Raw genomic sequence first — 18,464 nt, forward strand, 5'->3', positions numbered from 1 at the left:
GAATGATGAGCATGATAGTCATATTGTTGGTATGGATTCTCTGTATATCAATGATGCTAATGATATGCAAAGCCACAAGCTTGGGGATGCTATGTTTGATGAAGATGATATTTTTTGTCCCCCAAGTTTAGATGAGCAAATTTATTATGATCATAGCATGCCATCTATGATGATTATTGTGATGATATTTATGTTATAAAGAATAAGGATAACCATGAAATTTGTCATCATGATTTTAATTTTCACATGGATTATATCAATCAAGTATCACATGATAGTTATTTTGTTGAGTTTGCTCCCACTACAATGAATGATAAGAATTTTGCTTGTCTGGGTAATAATAAAAATTCTTTGCTTGTGCACCATGAAAAGAATGATTTATTTGATAGTTATATTAATTAATTCCTTCATGGTTCTACTGAAAATTATTATGAGGGAGGAACATATTCTTGTAGTAATTTCAATAATATCACGTTTCCTCCCTATGTGTTCAAAGTTTTGCAGTCATGCTTGTTTTGGCTTCGTATGCAAGTTGATTATTGCTACAATAAATTGTTTGCTTAAAACATACCTATGCATAGGAAGTGTGTTAGACTTAAATGTTCTTGTCATGTGATTCATGATGCTCTCTTGCATGCCTCAATTATTACTTTTTATACGAGCATCATTGAAATCATCATGCCTAGCTAAAAGGCATTAAAGAAAGGCGCTTGTTGGGAGATAACCCAACACTTTTACTTTCTGTTTTTGTGAGTTCACGTGATTAAGCCAATATGGTAATCATGTTTTACATCTTTTATTCCATTATGGTGCCAAGTAAATCCTTTGGGATAGTATGAATACTTGCTTGTTTGATTCTGTGCAAAAACAAAAACATCTATGTCGAGTGCAGTATTTCTCTGATTTAATGGAATGTCAAAAAATTCTGATTTTTTTACAGAATTTTCATATGAAATATCTATGTGTTTTCCTATTTATTCAGAATTTGTAGAGTGAGGGAAGTATGGTGTCCATTTAGATCTTCACAGACTGTTCTGTTTTTGACAGATTCTATTTTGCATGCATAGTTTGCTCATTTTAGTGTTTCCACTTTACATATCTTATATTGAGTGATAAAAATTATGCTAATGATAGAATACAGTAGGTATTATGCGACAAAAATTATGAATCTTGTCTTGATAGTACCTAACACTACAAGAAATATGCTCATACATGACGTTTTTTAAGACGTCGTTGATGAATTCGTCATAAATCTATGACGATTTCATCCGAGATTGTCGTAAACCGTTTGAGGGGATCAAATCTACATAAAAATTACGACGATGTGAGTCAAAAACGTCGTAACCGCATAAGATGAGATCGTCATAACTTTTATGATGATTATAAAAATGTCGTAACATGTTCTAACTATGTTGACATGTTACTCGTGGGTCCATTCTATGTCACGTGCCAAACCCACCTAGTTTGTGAAGCAACCTACTATTCTGTCATACCAAAAATTCTCAAAAAATTATCATAAATACTTTGGATCATATATTCCTCAAATATGTGACAACCTTCCTTCCATAGTGCAAAAATAATTCAGCAATACTCATTTTCCTATTCTGTTCACAATAGCACTTTATGAAGGAAGTGCTATTTCTATTTTTTTTATTGCCCTCAAAATTGTTGGGCACTCTTTCCTATCCAAATCATTGCCTCATGAAAACTTTCATAATCATTTGCCTAGTAAATCTTTCTCAGCAAATTTCTAAAGTTTCTGTTAAGCTGACAGCTTTGTGAAGGCGGTACTATCTAGGAATATACTGATGAGTTGAATTTTTTTCGCATCTTCTATATGCCAAAACCATAGCTCTCCACAAAATTTCGGCCACATGTAACAATCCATGTGAGCTCAGCATTCAATCTTTGTTTCTAGTATTATTTTCAGTTTGTGAAGCAACTACATTTTATATTGCTTTATAGTTGATGAAAATTTACCACGGAATAAAACATACCATATAACATAACTCCACCAAATTTTAGCTCATTTAACTCGGCCAGTTTTCGTCAATATTTTTCCCAATATTCTGTTCAGTAGAGAGCATTGTGAAGGAAGTACAATTTTTGTTTATCCAAAATTTATGAAATTATTACAGTGTCTTAATGTGCCCAAGTTATCCTCCTCCTCCAAATTTCAGCTCAATCCAATCATGTATGTGAGCCCAGTTTCAATTACCATTTTTGGAATTTTTCATAGCCATTTCAAAATGCGGTCAAAACGGCAGGTATGACCTTTCCTAGCTAGTAGTTGACTCTTGGAAAACTTTTGATGTTTCTATGATTAAATAGATAATTTTTTACCTATAAATTATTTTTGGAAAAAATAAAAAGCAAACTATAATGCATCTGAAGTTCAAATTTGACCCGCTTCCACCTGATTCGATGTAAATTTGTCTTCTTCATGAGAGGTGGATAAAAGATTTTTAACACCCAACCATTTGATCAATTGTGCATTTAATATGGCCTAGTATTTCAGAAAAATGATTTGCTACAATTTTGAAACAAATATATGGTAGGTCCTTCATAAAAAACTCATTTTGGACACTTGAAAAATGGAAAATGATTTTTACATACAAGGAAAATAAAAACTTCCTTAATCAACGTTGTTTGCCATTGCAATACGCACCCTTGTGCATAATATTAGATCATTTGAACACACTATGCAATGAATGTGGCCATAAGATTGATCATTTGACTTGAAAACCATGAATCTTCACACATGATAGCCCATTTCTGAGAACACTTTTTAAAAATAACTGCTGTATTACAAGTTTATTATTTTTCCTGCTAAATTTGTCACATATCATGATACAATGCAAAGGTTTTCCATTTTTTGATTTTTATTTCATTCTTCACGCACATTTCAAAATGCGGTCAAAACGACGGGTATGATCGTTCCTAGTTAGTGGTTGAATCTTGTATTTTTTTTATGTTTCTATGATTAAATTGATTCTTTTTTACCGATAAATTATTTTTTGGGAAAAATAAAAAGCAAACGATGAGGCAGCTGCAGTTCAAATTTGACCCGCTTCCAACTGATTCGATGAAAATTTGTCTTTTTCACGAGAGGTGGATAAAAGCTTTTGACACCCAACCATTTGGTTAATTGTACATTTAATATGGCCTACTATTTTAGAAAAATGATTTGGTCCAATTTTGCAACAAATATATGGTAGGTCCTTCACAAAGCAACTCATTTTGGGCCCTCGAAAAATGGAAAATTAATGTATTTCTATGAGTTAGATAAAACTATCATCTGATGCCACCATGCTGGTATGTGTTGTGATAACATAGTATCATAATATATTGCTCCAAAGTTCATTACATGGGAAATTGTAAAACATAATAAGCAATGATGCATGAACAATTTTTCTAGTAATTGTGTAAAATATGTTAGAGAAACACAAATGCCGAGTAGTGGAGTAGTGTGATTTTATTCACCTAGATTATTTTCTGTTTATGCTAATATTTCCTGAAATATGTAAAGTAATTTTAACGCTTGAACTATAGAACAGTAGTATTTTCATGTGACATATAGAACAGTAGTATTATTTAAGCAAGATATACATATGCACATGCACTCTAGAAGAAAATATCAGAAGATTGATGTAATAAAACAAACCTCCGGAATCTTGACACTGTCGTGGAAAAGAATCATGCAGAAAACTGCAGCAAGAAAAAAAATTAGCCATTTATTGTTGGTGTTGGCCCAATCATACTCACTCATAGATGATTATATCCCATCAGAAGTAACCTCGCAGTCGTCGAATCCATCGAGTTCTTTCGTCCATACCTAGACTGCATGCACGTACGCGCTTGTTTGATCCAGCCATGCACGTCAGAAGCATGTGCCGATAAAACCACGCCATCATGTGTTTTTTCCTCGAAACAGATCGAACCTATTAAAACTGTATACTTATGTTTCCGAGCAGAATCAATCCAGCAGCCTGCTAGCTTCTTTACCTGAGTGTGTAGTCCGTTGATCTTACAGCCTGCTAGCTTCTTTACATCAGTCAATGGCTTCAAAGTAGTTGAGTTTCCATCGTACATCTGTCCGTATCACCGTAAAGTAGTCCGTTGAGCCGTGGAGATGATGACCGCTCTGATCGGTCCATTGGCCACTGCAATATTGGTAATCAACATCCAAAACCGATGGATCTGAATCAAGCCTTCAGAAGAGGCGCGGTTGTTGAGGGTACACATGAAAGATAGCTATTTCTCAAAAAAAGAACATGAAGGATAGCTAGGTTACGTTAGAAAATAGGACATGGTAATACACATAAGAGCCATTGGCGATGATGACCCTAGCCTCAATTTTGTTTTAACATTTGATGATGCCCACGATGGCTAGGCTTGATCATAAAGAAAAGCCTACATAGAAATATGAGTTTGTATGGTGTACGATTCGTCCCATGCATATAAATAAAAATTCTAAAGATGACAATTTATATGGATTCATCTGCACCGTGATAATTATGGGCCCACCAAATTAACGGCTCCGATTTTCTAATTAACATGGTGATTTTTTGAGAGTCTTTAATTAGTATAGTATAATAGATAGATAGATGATACATCTCTCCACCAATCAAAACAGACTCCATGGATCACATTATTGAAAACGACCTGAGTCGTCCAAGTCGTACAGATCCAACGGCCCACACTCCCTCACCCTCTCACCCACCCAGCTCCTCTCTCTCCCCCCACACAGCGAACCCTAGCCCATCTCCCTCCTCCCAGATCGAACACCCCTCCTCCCTCGTCCCATCTCCCTCGCCGCCGTCCCGCCGCCTCCGTCGTGACACCCTCCTTCTCGTCGTCGTCCCCCCTGCTCCGGCCGCCTCCCGCCCCGTAAACATCAACTCCGACTTCAAGGTCCGCCGGATCAGGAGCGCCCCCCCCCCCTTTTCTTTGTCGTGCCTGAATCCGTCAGAGCCCACGGCCGTGCTGGCTGGCTGGCGGCGTGGCGGGAGGCCTAGATCTACGCGGTTCTAATAGAGGAATTTTTGTTTTTGTAGGATCTGGATGTGGAGACGAGACCGCCAGCACAGATGGCTTCCTCCGCGTTGGCTTCCCCGGCGCCGCGTGGCCACCGCCACCCTCGTGCGTTCCCAGCAGCAGCAGCTACCGCCGCCGCTCCGGTGTTGCGCCGCGTCGGCGCTGCCACGCTCTCCCGGGCGGTGGCCGCCCCCGCTGGCCCGTCGCCACCAGGGTACGTATTAATTATTACCCCCTCACCCTGGTCCGTCACCCTCCATTGGTTCGGTTCCTCTCCTGCATACAACAACAGAGCAGACAACAGGGAGATTCTTTCAGACAAATTAACTATCCGAAGTCTGAAGTGAACTTATCATCAGAACAGGATTGCCAGTTCTACATGCAGAATTGCGGTGAGAGCTCGAGGCTGGTCTTATCTCTGATGCAATAATTATTGACTGGCACTCCGGCCCCAAGCCATCTGGATTGATGTATTATGTTGCTTGATTTATTTTTCTTGATTGTCTAAAGTCTGAACTGAACATCTGGATTTCTTGATTATTGCTAAAAATGTTGGGGGTTCCTTGGTAGTTGCTACCTCTATAAGCATTACTCAGTCCCTCTCCATGTAGAAATTTTTCTGATAGAGATTATGTTGTGCAATATTTTGTCCTGCGTTCAGAAATTTATTTTTGGAATCTAGCCCTTTTTGCCGTCATATGCTTGTGATCTCTTGAGAAAGCTTGTCGTGCTACTTGTTACAGTAAGCCACATTTCGTTCTCAGATGCTATGTGTTATTGTAATCTTGTTCTAAATAATAAGGATTCTTTCAAACTTCAGTCATTCGTTGTTGGATTTTGTTCTTATAGCTGCTGCTACATATGGTTTCATAATCTTGGCATGCGAGCTTAAGCAGTTTCTTGAGATGCATCTTTATTATCTCTGTTAAGAATTGAGTTAAGCTTCAGTAATGTATTTTGTACTAAACTTCTGAATTCTTCTGATAGCCAATCTGCTACTGTTTTCCGATAAGTATGATCTGAACTGAGTTAAGTTTCTTGCTATGATCTGAACTGAGCTATTCTGTTACTTGCTGCTAGCAGATTCGTGATGGAACCGTACAGTTTAGGAGTAGCAGAACCGGGCGAGGACGGCCGCGACCAAGAGCTGGCCCTTGAGCGCTCCTACGCCCCCTCCAATGGAGCCGGACCCGCGGTGGCGGAGACGAGGGAGGCGCCCAACTCGTCTGGAATGGAGTGCGTTCCTGAGCGTTTCTTGGTTTCCTCTTGCGCAGTTCAACTCGTTGCACGCGGGAGAGGCGATGCATAGGAAGGAACGGGTATGATCTTACTACTCGCTCGCTCTCTTGTGATTTGTTGCCCAATCTATCTGGTGTGATAGCATGCTTTGCACTTGATAGGAGGTGTTTCTTGATTTGTCTATTTGGTGTGATAGCATGCTTTGCACTTTTGCTGCGAGTGAAAAATGTGGGGATCATGTCTTGGCAGTGCTTGCTGTCATATTTTGGCAAGAAGAAATATTGATGCCAAAATGTATCAGTTTCCATTGTAGATGAATGTCGTTACAGTAGTTTCCAATCTGGATGGCACTTGGCACTCACTACTAGCTCACATTTGGCTTACCTTAAAGCAATAGGTTGGCCTCTCATTTGAGGTTAGTACAGTAGCAGAGATACTTCTAATCTACTTGTTAGACATTGCAATGGGATCTGCAGTAGTTCTATTTGTTTATGATTATTCTGCTTTGTTCAACACATGATTTACACACTGAAAAAACTAGTTACTCCTATAGCATTTGAACTCAGATTTCCATACACTACTGTTTGTGCATTTGAGGAACTTGGCTCCAGAGTGTGTCATCACCGAGGTACTGTTAGATAGAGCATTTGTTAGTGGTCTTTCACTTGCGTGTCAGATAGTGTACAAATTAATTGCTGTTTTGAGTTGGCGGTCAAACCAGCACTTTGTTATCATACTAAATCGCATGGGTTGCACTGTATCATCTGGGTAGTCGCAAGCGAGGAATAGTTGTTCAGACTTAGGGGGGTATGTTCTTCTGATTTGTGATGCTGATGGGACTTCTGCCTGTAGCATTTGTCGGTTTAGTTGGACTGAATTAGTGATACATAGCATTGGCAACATATATTACTAAAAAATAATTATTATAAATACATGTGGTAGCTAATAAAATATTCACGTATATTATATGTATGGTTGTGTTATAAATTAATGAATCATATTCATGTAGACAAATGAATAAATACTAGTGTTGTTTTATCATACTTGTACCTTCCTTAGAGTATGTACTATTATGCTTTCCAACTCCAATCAGCGCCCATTTTTCTTTTGCTTCAAATGGTCAAATGTTGCCGTGATACTGTAGGATTAATGTCTTCTTTTGCTACCTGTAGGATCTGATGCTTGGTTCTTGTTTTCTTGATGTAGAAACAAGGAGACTAATGTTGATTCCTGCCGTTAGTCTCACCATTGGCTCCCTTCAGTACAGTCTGGAGAAGGGAGCAGCAAAAGCTGAATTTACTGACGGTAGGTTTTCACTCAACATGCCCCCATTTGAAAATAAACAGGTTTTGCTCTGCTATGAGACATACGCTTCGAAGCTTCAACGTATTAAGAATGTCTTTATAAACCTGTTGCTAAACAGTGATTTTGCTCTACAGCCTTTTGAACATTTACTGCAAGCTCATGGCCGATCTAGCCTGGCTTAGCTGAAAGGGAAAAAGCTTAATTTTGCTGACCCATTTGCAAGAGGTAGCTAGCTTGATAGCACAGTACGTATGCATGCAGCCTTTTGGTCTGGTCTGCGTGTGATGCAGCAAGCAAGCAAGCAGCTTTAGGATGGATGGATGGATCGAAGGCATGGACGGGTCATCTTTTTCTCTCGCCTGGCCCAAAGTACTACTATAGCATATGACCCTCTTGCAGTTCCATCCATCCATCCATCCATCTTAACCGGCACTTACTAATTAGTTAGTTAACGATGATCTGCAACGCTGCAACTAATAACCACTGTTGAGCAATTGCATACATGTCGTCCAGATCGATCCAGTTCTGCGATCAACCAACGCAATTATTAATTACAATGTAGTCAGTATCCATTCATTTGCATTTCTATCTTGAAAACATGGAAAAATGTGCGTACAAGACTAGCTAATTGTGTCTCCTTACTGTCTGGACGCATACTTTGGTACGACGTACGTGTGCTGCAGAGTACCTTAACCAGTGAAAGTACCTTACTATATCATGTCCAATAATAATTACTATAGTATTTGATGCTGCCTTCTTTTTTGAGTTATTCAAGTATGGGTCATTCAACTACATTTTTTGCCTACATACTGGTATATCTTACTTTAGATTAATCATTTCAGCTTCACACAATTAATTAAGGGCAAAAGGGGTCAATTTTAGGACTCTTCATAATTTAGCTGTCATTTTTTTGTATTGCTATTGTTCAGTCCATCTTTATAGGTTACATCAGTGGTAGTTGGTTTAATTGGCTAGACTCAAACTTCTCTCATCTGAGTTCAGAAACATTTGTCGCTTCAAGGTTTCCGCCATGGATTCCTTGTTTTGTGCCTTGTTTCTATTCTTGATCTGTATCTTGTAGCTCTTACAAATATGGTTGTTTCTTCTACAGGACCTCCAGGCCTAAGAAAGTTGAAGTGCGAAGCCTTGAAGCCAATTGTGTGAAGCTCTACTTATCCAAGAATGCATATTATATATTGTAATAATAGACATATCTGCTTTGTAATAGATTGGAAAAATTGTAAAATACTACCTTCATGTTAATTTGATGAATTTCACATGTCCTTTCTGCTCTATTTGAAATATTCATATCGTATGCGATTTGAGAATGTGTGAAATGAAAACCTAACCAGAACTTCTTGACATATGGGACAAATTATGAGAAGAACATGACAAGTGGGACCTACACACAAAACTAAAATTCAAAAGCCCAAAACTGAAACTGGACCAAATGTATTTGGGCACTAAAAGGCCAGGGCCCAAATTATAATGATACAAAAAAAATCTAAAATAATACTAAAGTGGTTGGAAATAGGCTAAGGCCCAAAAAGAAGCCCAATAAGAAAAAGCCCAAAAAAATAAAACCAGCCCATGTGATCAATTGAAATGGGTTGGGCTGATTTCAACTATGATGTTTTGATTTCGTCGTAACTTTGCCACGTAGGACTGCCACGTAGGACTGGGTTATATTGTCAACGACGATTTAGGATCGTCGTAAAGGTTACGACGATCCAGGAATCGTCATAGACGTTACGACGATTTCGATCAAAACGTCGGTGTTGTTCATTTGTGACGCTCCGTTTTCGACGCTTGGTTTTTCGTCGTGAGATCGTCGTAAACTAAAAACTGTGACGATGTAGCGACGAAAATATAGCATCATGTATTAGCATATTCCTTGTAGTATAAGTGAATGATCTCTCTTTATTACACTAACCCATGTCATGAAGTTCCATTAAGTTTTGTCTAATTGAAGTTTTCAAGTTTTGGGTGAGATATCTATATGAGGGTAATAAGGAGTGGCAATAAACTAATATTGGAGATTCCCAAGGCACCCTAAGGTAATATCCAAGGAAAACTCAAGCGTCTAAGCTTGCGGATGCCCCGGAAGGCATCCCCTCTTTCGTCTCCAAGACTATCTATATATCTTACTTCGAGCTATGTTTTTATTCATCACGTGATATGTGTTTTTCTTGAAGGGTAATTTTATTTTGTTTCTATCTGTTAGATGTTATTTATAATCTTGTTTCTCAATAAAAACTTCCAATAATTGACTTTAGAATGCTTGAATTGCATGTGTGATGTGTGTTGCACAAATACAGGAACTTTTGTTGTAGTATTTGAACTATCGGATTGTACTGGAACATGCAAAGTTTCTGAAAATTTTACACAGTACTTAAATACAAATTATTTACCATTTCCTAAATTTTCATAAAGAATTGAGTTACAAACGTACACGTTTCAAGATAATTGCTACAGACTATCTTGTTTAGACAGATTGTTGTCATAGTTTTGTTATCTACTTATCCTATAGTTTCCATAGTCTATATTGGTAGATATACAAGTTTTATGTGGATGAAGTTTTTGAGATTAAGGTGAACCCGGGATATGAGAGGATTGAACGAGATATAAAAGCTCAATCTTGGGGATGACCAAGGCACCCCAAGTAAATATTTGAAGAATTCTCAAGTATCTAAGCTTGGGTATGCTATACATCCCACCTCTCTTCGTTAACAACTATCGGTTAGACTATGTGATCCTAAGTTTTTATTTTTCCACATGATATGTGCTATTCTTGGAGTGCATTTTTTTCTTTGATATTTGAATAAAATTACCAGATATGAAAATATTTATTAAGAGATTGTCCTCACATAGCTACTGAATTGTTTGACTACTCATAGATCTTCACTTATATTTTTTGAGAGTAGTTTGATGTTTACTCTTGTGCTTCACTTATATCCTAATAGTAAATTGTGAATGAATGAATATCATAAATCTGAAATTATCCATGTGCATTATGCTTAGTAGTAGTCTCACATTTGGTTTAGAAAGTAAAAACTATTGAAGTTTGACAACTAAAATATTGGTCATACAAGCAATTAATGAATGACTTGTATAAGAAAGAAAACTTTCACATACAAATATATTATCTTGGACACCTTTTACGATTGTGAACACCCTTTAATTATTTTCAAACTTGATCAAATAGTTCAAGTTGGACAAGGAAGACAGCATAATGGTTATTTTCGGGTATATTTGCATAGAAGTTATATTGTTATGAATCCTCCAATATGCGGTGTTTGTTTAGAACCTTTTGCTTGCCAACACACCATACTAAGTAGAAATACTACTTGTGCATCCAAATCATTGAGCCAAGTTTCTTCCATGAGAGTCCATCATACCTACCTATATATGGTATTTCACTACCATTCCAAGTAAATTTTCATGTGCCACCTCTAAAACCTTCAAATAAACATCCATTTTGGGTGCTCGTACCGCTCATGGAGCAAAAGGGCGGTCTTTATCTTCCATGCTAAGCGAATTATTCTCAAGATGAATGTTTATTCACTTGTGATTGCACGAGGGAGGATGGTAAAAGGGATGCCCAATCCTTCATAATACAAAAATTAATAAATAATAACTCCCCCTAGAAAGTTGATTTTTTGGATGGTACCCGTGGATACGGCTAGCCATGGAATGTGTTTGAATGGTGGAGGGGGGGTAAAGTTTCAATTATGCTTGGGAACCGCCAATAATGTGATTACAATGGAAGATATTAAGAACTCTATTGTGACATTTACATGAAAGGCACACCACCCAAAATTACATATTCATATCTGTTTTGAAACAATGAGCTCTCGCACCTCTGCAAATCCATGCTTCCCTCTACGAAGGGACAATCTATTTACTTTCATGTTAATTACTTTTTATGTTGAGTCAACTTCTCATTCCAACCTAAATCTATTAGTTGGCAAGCACTATGTTGTCGAGAAAGATCCACACATATGTAGCCACTCAAATATATTTGATCATGATTCATTATTGTTGACAATTATCTTTATGATTAATATGTTGGGAGATGGAACATTAATCCCCTATCTTCCTTTGTGTTCGATGGATGTTATTTCTTCTAAAAATATGCTTTGAGTATTAGCAATCATATAAGACTATATGATAATTGAGTATGTGGAGCTCTTACTTAGACTTGATGATGCAGTGAAGTTGTTTGGTGACTAAGAACATATAATGTTGAGTTTCAAGAGAATGCATTGTTCGAACCATGACATGTGAATTGAGTTTTACTCAACCATGATGATTTTTATGAAAAAGTTCCTGGTTATAATGCTAGTAAAAGTGATTGGAATTATCATTGATCAAACTTATTTACTATGCTAGCATTGATTTTCATAAAATATTTCTCTCATCATTTACCTACTCGAGGACGGGTAAAAATTAAGCTTGGGGATTGATACGTCTCCGTCGTATCTACTTTTCCAAACTCTTTTGCCCTTCTTTTGGACTCTAATTTACATGATTTGAATGGAACTAACCCGGACTAACGTTGTTTTCAGCAGAATTGACATGGTGTTGTTTTTGCGCAGAAATAGAAGTTCTCGGAATGACCTGGAAATTTACGAGGATTTTTTGTGGAATATATAAAAATACTGGAGCAAGAATCAACCGAAGGAGTGGAGCGAGGAGCCCACAAGCCCACCAGGCACACTCCCCCCTGGCCGCGCCTAGCCGGCTTGTGGGGCCCTCAGGACTCCGCCGCCTCCAACTCCAGCTCTATTTAGTCCCTTTCGTCCGGAAAAAAATCAAGGAGAAGAGTTCATCACGTTTTACGATACGGAGGCGCCGCCACCACCTGTTCTTCCTCTGGAGGGCAGATCTGGAGTCCGTTCTAGGCTCCGGAGAGGGGAGATCATCGCCATCGTCAGCACCAACCTTCCTTCATCGCCAATTCCATGATGCTCTTCACCGTTCGTGAGTAATCTCATTGTAGGCATGCTGGACGGTGATGGGTTGGATGAGATCTATCATGTAATCGAGTTAGTTTTGATGGGGATTGATCCCTAGTATCCACCATGTTCTGAGATTGATGTTGCTACTACTTTGCCATGCTTAATGCTTGTCACTAGGGCCCGAGTGCCATGATTTCAGATCTGAACCTATTATGTTCTCGTCAATATATGTGTGTTCTTGATCCTATCTTGCAAGTTGTAGTCACCTACTATGTGTTAAGACCCGGCAACCCCGAGGTGACAATAGCCGGAACCACTCCCGGAGATGACCATATAGTATGAGGAGTCCATGTATTCACTAAGTGTTAATGCTTTGTTCCTGTTCTCTATTAAAAGACGAACCTTAATATCCCGTAGTTTCCATTAGGACCCCGCTTCCACGGGAGGGGTGGACAATAGATGTCATGCAAGTTCTTTTCCCTAAGCACGTATGACTACGTACGGAATACATGCCTACATTACATTGATGAACTGGAGCTAGTTACATATCTCCGTGTGTTATAACTGTTGCATGATGAATGTCATCCGGCATAATTATCCATCACCGATCCAATGCCTACGAGTTTTTCCTATTGGTCCTTGCTACGTTACTTTGCCGCTATTATTGTCGCTGCTGCTACTATTACTCTGTCGCTACTGTTGTCACTGCTGCTACTGTTACCCTGTCGCTACTGTTGTCACTGCTGCTACTATTACCGTTGCTACTGTTGCTATCACACCACTTTGCTACTGACACTTTGCTGTAGATACTAAGTCTTTCAGGTGTGGTTGAATTGACTACTCAACTGCTAATACTCGAGAATATTCTTTGGCTTCCCCATGTGTCGAATCAACAAATTTGGGTTGAATACTCTACCCTCGAAAACTATTGCGATCCCCTATACTTGTGGGTTATCAAGACTATTTTCTGGCGCCGTTGCCGGGGAGGCATAGCTCTATTCTCTAAGTCACTTGGGATTTACGTCTACTGATTACTATGAGGAATTCTTGAGATCAAAAAACTAAAGTCTTGCCCTGAACTATGAGGACAGGTAAGGAACTGCCATCTAGCTCTGCACTTGATTCACCTTCAGTTATGAGTAAGTTTGCGACACCACCTCCTGCTAGAAATTTTGATATGTCGCATGTGCTTGATGATGCTACTTCTGCTATCCATGATGCTTGTGATGATGCTTTGCTTGATACTGCTTTGCCACTAGGTGCATTCCTATATGCACAAATTGCTAGAGTTGCTTCTAGATGTGATGATACTTCTGAAACTGCTGAGATTATTGAAGTAGAACCTGCTATTTCGCCTGTTAGAACAAGTTCTCCTAGATATGAATTGCCTGATATGCCTGAGGGTTATGTTATGGAGGGAGAGATAGCTGAGGACTTTCTTGCTTGTAAGGATAGCTATGATCTTGAGAAATTACTGCGCAAGTGGAAAGAAAAATCTTTGAATGCTAGGATGAAATACGACCCGAAGTTTGCTACTTCGCCTATCTTTGTGGCCGATAAGGATTATGAATTCTCTGTCGACTCTGAGTTAATCACTCTGGTCGAATCTGATCCTTTTCACGGTTATGAGTCTGAAACGATTGTAGCACATCTTACTAAGCTGCACGGTATGGCCACCCTATTCACGAGTGAGGAAATGATCCACCACTACTATATCCTTAAGTTGTTTCCTTTCTCGCTAAAGGATGATGCTAAGACTTGGTTCACTTCTCTTGCTCCTGGTTGTGTGCGTAGTCCCCAGGATATGATCTACTACTTCTCTGAGAAATATTTTCCTACCCATAAGAAGCAAGCTGCCTTGCAGAATATATATTACTTTGTGCAAGTTGAAGAAGAGAGTGTCCCACAAGCTGGGGGGAGGCTTATCCAGCTGCTGAATGCTTTGCATAATCACCATCTTGAGAAGAATGAAATACTTGATATCTTCTATAATGGACTAACAGATGCTTCTAGGGACCACCTAGATAGTTGTGCTGGTTGTGTTTTCAAGGAACGAACTGCTTGGACTATTCCCGAACCACCTCCGAAGCCAACTCCAAAGAAAAGAGGTATTCTATTCCTCAGTCCCGAAGGTATGCAAGAAGCTAAGAAATCTATGAAAGAGAAAGGCATTAAATCTGAAGATGTCAAAAATCTACCAACTATCAAAGAGATCCATGATCTTGATAACCTGACACTGGTAGTAGAGGTAAATTCTCTTTGTAGATTCAATGTGAGAGATATTCCTTTTGATAAACCTACTAGCTTATGCCTCGATGAATTTGATAACTTTGTTGCCAAACAACAAAGTTTCAATGATCATGTTAGCAGACAATTGGAACACAATCCTCGTATGCTTAGTCATTTAAGTGCTTGTGTGGATATAAATGTCAATGATCTTAAGCTTTTGAGTAAACATGCCTCTATGGTTACTACTCAAGTAGAACAAGTACTTAAGGCTCAAAATGACTTGCTCAATGAGTTGAATGACAATTCTGTTAGACTCGTCTCTAGAGGCGGTAGAATGACCCAGGAACCTTTGTATCCTGAGGGTTATCCTAAGAGAAATGAACAAGATTCTCAAGGAGTTAGCACCGAGTCACCTAGTCATCCTAGAAAGAAAAAGGAAGATGTAGGAACTTGCACGCTAGCAACCCTGTTGTTCTTACACCTGAGAATCTAAACGATGTCTCTCTTTTTGATGCCGAAACACAATCTGGTGATGAACATGAGCCTAATGACAATATCGATAGTGATGTTCATGTTGATGACAATGATAAGGATGTGGAGATTGAACCTGTTGATCTTGATAACCCACATCCTAAGAGTAGGAGATACGATAAGAACGAATTCACTGCTCGGAAGCATTGTAAAGAAAGGGAACCATGGGTTCAGAAACCTATGCCCTTTCCTCCCAAACCATCGAAGAAAAAGGATGATGAGGATTTTGAGTGATTTGTTGAAATGATTAGACTTATCTTTCTGCAAATGAGTTTGACAGATATGCTCAAAATGTCTCCTTGTGCTAAGTACATGAAGGATATTGTGACTAATAAGAGGAGGATACCTGAGGTTGAGATTTCCACCATGCTCGCTAATTACACCTTCAAGGGTGGAACTCCTAAGAAACTAGGTGATCCCGGAGTGCCCACTATAGCTCCATTAAAGGAAACTACGTTAGAACTGCTTTATGCGACCTTGGAGCCGGTGTTAGTGTTATGCCTCTCTCTCTCTCTTTATCGTAGACTTGAATTGGCTAAGTTGACACCCACTAAAATCTCCTTGCAAATGGCCAACAAATCAACTGCTTTCCCTATTGGCATTTGCGAGGATCTGCCTGTTGTGGTTGCTAACGTTACTATCTTAACGGACTTTGTTATTCTGGATATTCTCGAGGATGATGCCATGGCGGTCATCCTTGGAAGACCCTTTTTAAACACTGCAGGGCTGTTATTGATTGCAACAAAGGCAATGTCACTTTCCATGCCAATGGTAACGAGCATACGGTGCACTTTCCAAAGAAACAATATCGGGTACATTGCATCAATGCTATTGAAAAAACTTCATCGATTCTTATTGGGAGCTTTGAATGCCCTATACCTACTGTTAAGATGAAGTATGATTTGCTTGTTGGGGATATGCACATCCCCATTGAGGTAACCTAGTGACTATTCAAAAATTCTCTGTTTTTACGCGATTCGAAAAAAGTTTGTCAAGGAGACTTGATCAACCTCATTAACGGATTTCTTTTGATGACCATGAGATGGATGAATCTGAGAGTCATAGCCCTCTGTTCCAAACCTTTACCTTCGGTTGCTTAGAAGAAAAATGATAGATTTAGCTTTAGTTTCTCGTGTTTTCTACTTTTTGTGTCCCGTTGAAAAGTGTCCCGAAAATAAAAGTTCTCCGAATGCCCTGAAAATCAAGTATGATTTTTTCTGGAATTTTTGAAAAATTCTTCGCCGGAGAGCTAGTTAGGGGGATGCACCAGTGGGCCACAAGCCCACGAGGTGCGGGAACCCCCTGGCCGCGCCTACCAGGCTTGTGGGGCCCACGTGTCCCCCTCCACTTATTCCAGCCCCCGTCTCCTTCTCCTACCTCCAGAAAAATTCATTCTACAGCTCAAAACCGTGTTCTTGCTCTTCTTGCTGCGATTTTCGATCTCCTTGTGCAAAGCCCCATTCACCAAACTAGTTTAGGGGAATTGTTCCTTGGTATGTGACTCCTCCATTGGTCCAATTAGTTTTTGATCTAGTGCCTTATTCGTTGCGTATTTTTGCTGCCTTGGTGACCCTGTTCTTGAGCTTTGCATGCTCATTTTAGCTGGTCCCAAGTAGTTTCGATGTGTGATATGGCCTCTAGGCACTTGTAGGAGTAGTTGCTACGAGTTTCGTTGGGCCTTGTTCACTTTTCCTTAGAGTCACTAAAACTTTCAGAAATTTTCAGAGAAAGAAAAAGGAAAAGATGAGGAGGTTCTTAAGAGGCTCTTCAAGCCGTGACCCCAAGGATGATGAAAATGAGAAGAAGAAACCCAAGTATCCGGTCCCCCGAGTTGCAGAAGTTCGAGCGTGCGAGTGGCCAAGCTATGTGTTCTTACGCACTGCCGGATGATACGTCTCCAACATATCCATAGTTTTTGATGGTTTGATGCTATTATCTTGTCAAACTTTGGATGTTTTGCATGCCTTTTATATATTTTTTGGGACTAGGTTATGAACTCAGTGCCAAGTGCCAGTTCCTGTTTTTTCCATGTTTTTGACCCCTTCCAGAGGAGATTTTGAAACGGAGTCCAAACGGAATAAAATCCCCGAAAATAATTTTTCTGTAACGGAGGAAGATCAGGAGACTTGGGAGCCAAGGCAGGAGGGCCAGGGGCCCCACAAGCCCTCACCCCGCGGCCAGGGGGAGGCCGCGGCCCACAAGCTTGTGGGCCCCTTGGACCTCCTTTGCCCTAGGGTTTGCGCCTATATATCCCCAAAAATTCCACAAAAAATCAGGAGATCATCGAAAGTACTTTTCCGTCGCCGCAAGCTTCTGTCTCCGCAAGATCCCATCTGGGGCACGTTCTGGTGCCCTGTCGGAGGGGGGATTCGGATACGGAGGGCTTCTTTATCAACACCATGACCTCTCCGATGATGCGTGAGTAGTTCACCATAGACCTACGGGTCCATAGCTAGTAACTAGATGGCTTCTTCTCTCTCTTGGATCTTCAATACAAAGTTCACCATGATCTTCATGGAGATCTATCCGATGTAATCTTATTTTGCGGTGTGTTTGTCGAGATCCGAAGAATTGTGGATTTATGATCAGATTATCTATGAATCTTATTTGAGTTTCTTCTGATCTCTCTTATGCATGATTTCATATCCTTGTAATTCTCTTCGAGTTGTGGGGTTTGTCTGGCCAACTAGATCTATGATTCTTGCAATGGGAGAAGTGCTTGGTTTTGGGTTCATACCGTGCGGTGACCTCACCCAGTGACAGAAGGGGTAGCGAGGCACGCATCATGTTGTTGCCATCAAGGGTAAAAAGTTGGGGTTTTCATCATTGTTGGAAATATGCCCTAGAGGCAATAATAATTAGTTATTATTATATTTCTTTGTTCATGATAATCATTTATTATCCATGCTACAATTGTATTGATTGGAAACACAATACTTGTGTGGATACATAGACAAAACACTGTCCCTAGTAAGCCTCTAGTTGACTAGCTCATTGATCAAAGATGGTCAAGGTTTCCTGGCCATATGCAAGTGTTGTTACTTGATAACGGGATCACATCATTAGGAGAATCATGTGATGGACTAGACCCAAACTAATAGACGTAGCATGTTGATCGTGTCATTTTGTTGCTACTGTTTTCTGCATGTCAAGTATTTGTTC

The 18,464-nt window shown here is 39.5% G+C and overlaps 1 long non-coding RNA gene across 1 annotated transcript; it reads left to right on the top strand.

The window, feature by feature from the left end:
- The first annotated feature begins 6,316 nt into the window (after nt 1-6,316).
- On the top strand, nt 6,317-8,827 carry LOC123402721. The gene is made up of 3 exons (XR_006611337.1): nt 6,317-6,356; nt 6,874-6,904; nt 8,693-8,827. It is a non-coding gene; the product is annotated as an uncharacterized LOC123402721 (long non-coding RNA).
- The last annotated feature ends 9,637 nt before the right edge of the window (nt 8,828-18,464 follow it).

The sequence above is a fragment of the Hordeum vulgare genome, chromosome 6H, assembly GCF_904849725.1.
Source record: "Hordeum vulgare subsp. vulgare chromosome 6H, MorexV3_pseudomolecules_assembly, whole genome shotgun sequence".
NCBI lineage: Eukaryota > Viridiplantae > Streptophyta > Magnoliopsida > Poales > Poaceae > Hordeum > Hordeum vulgare.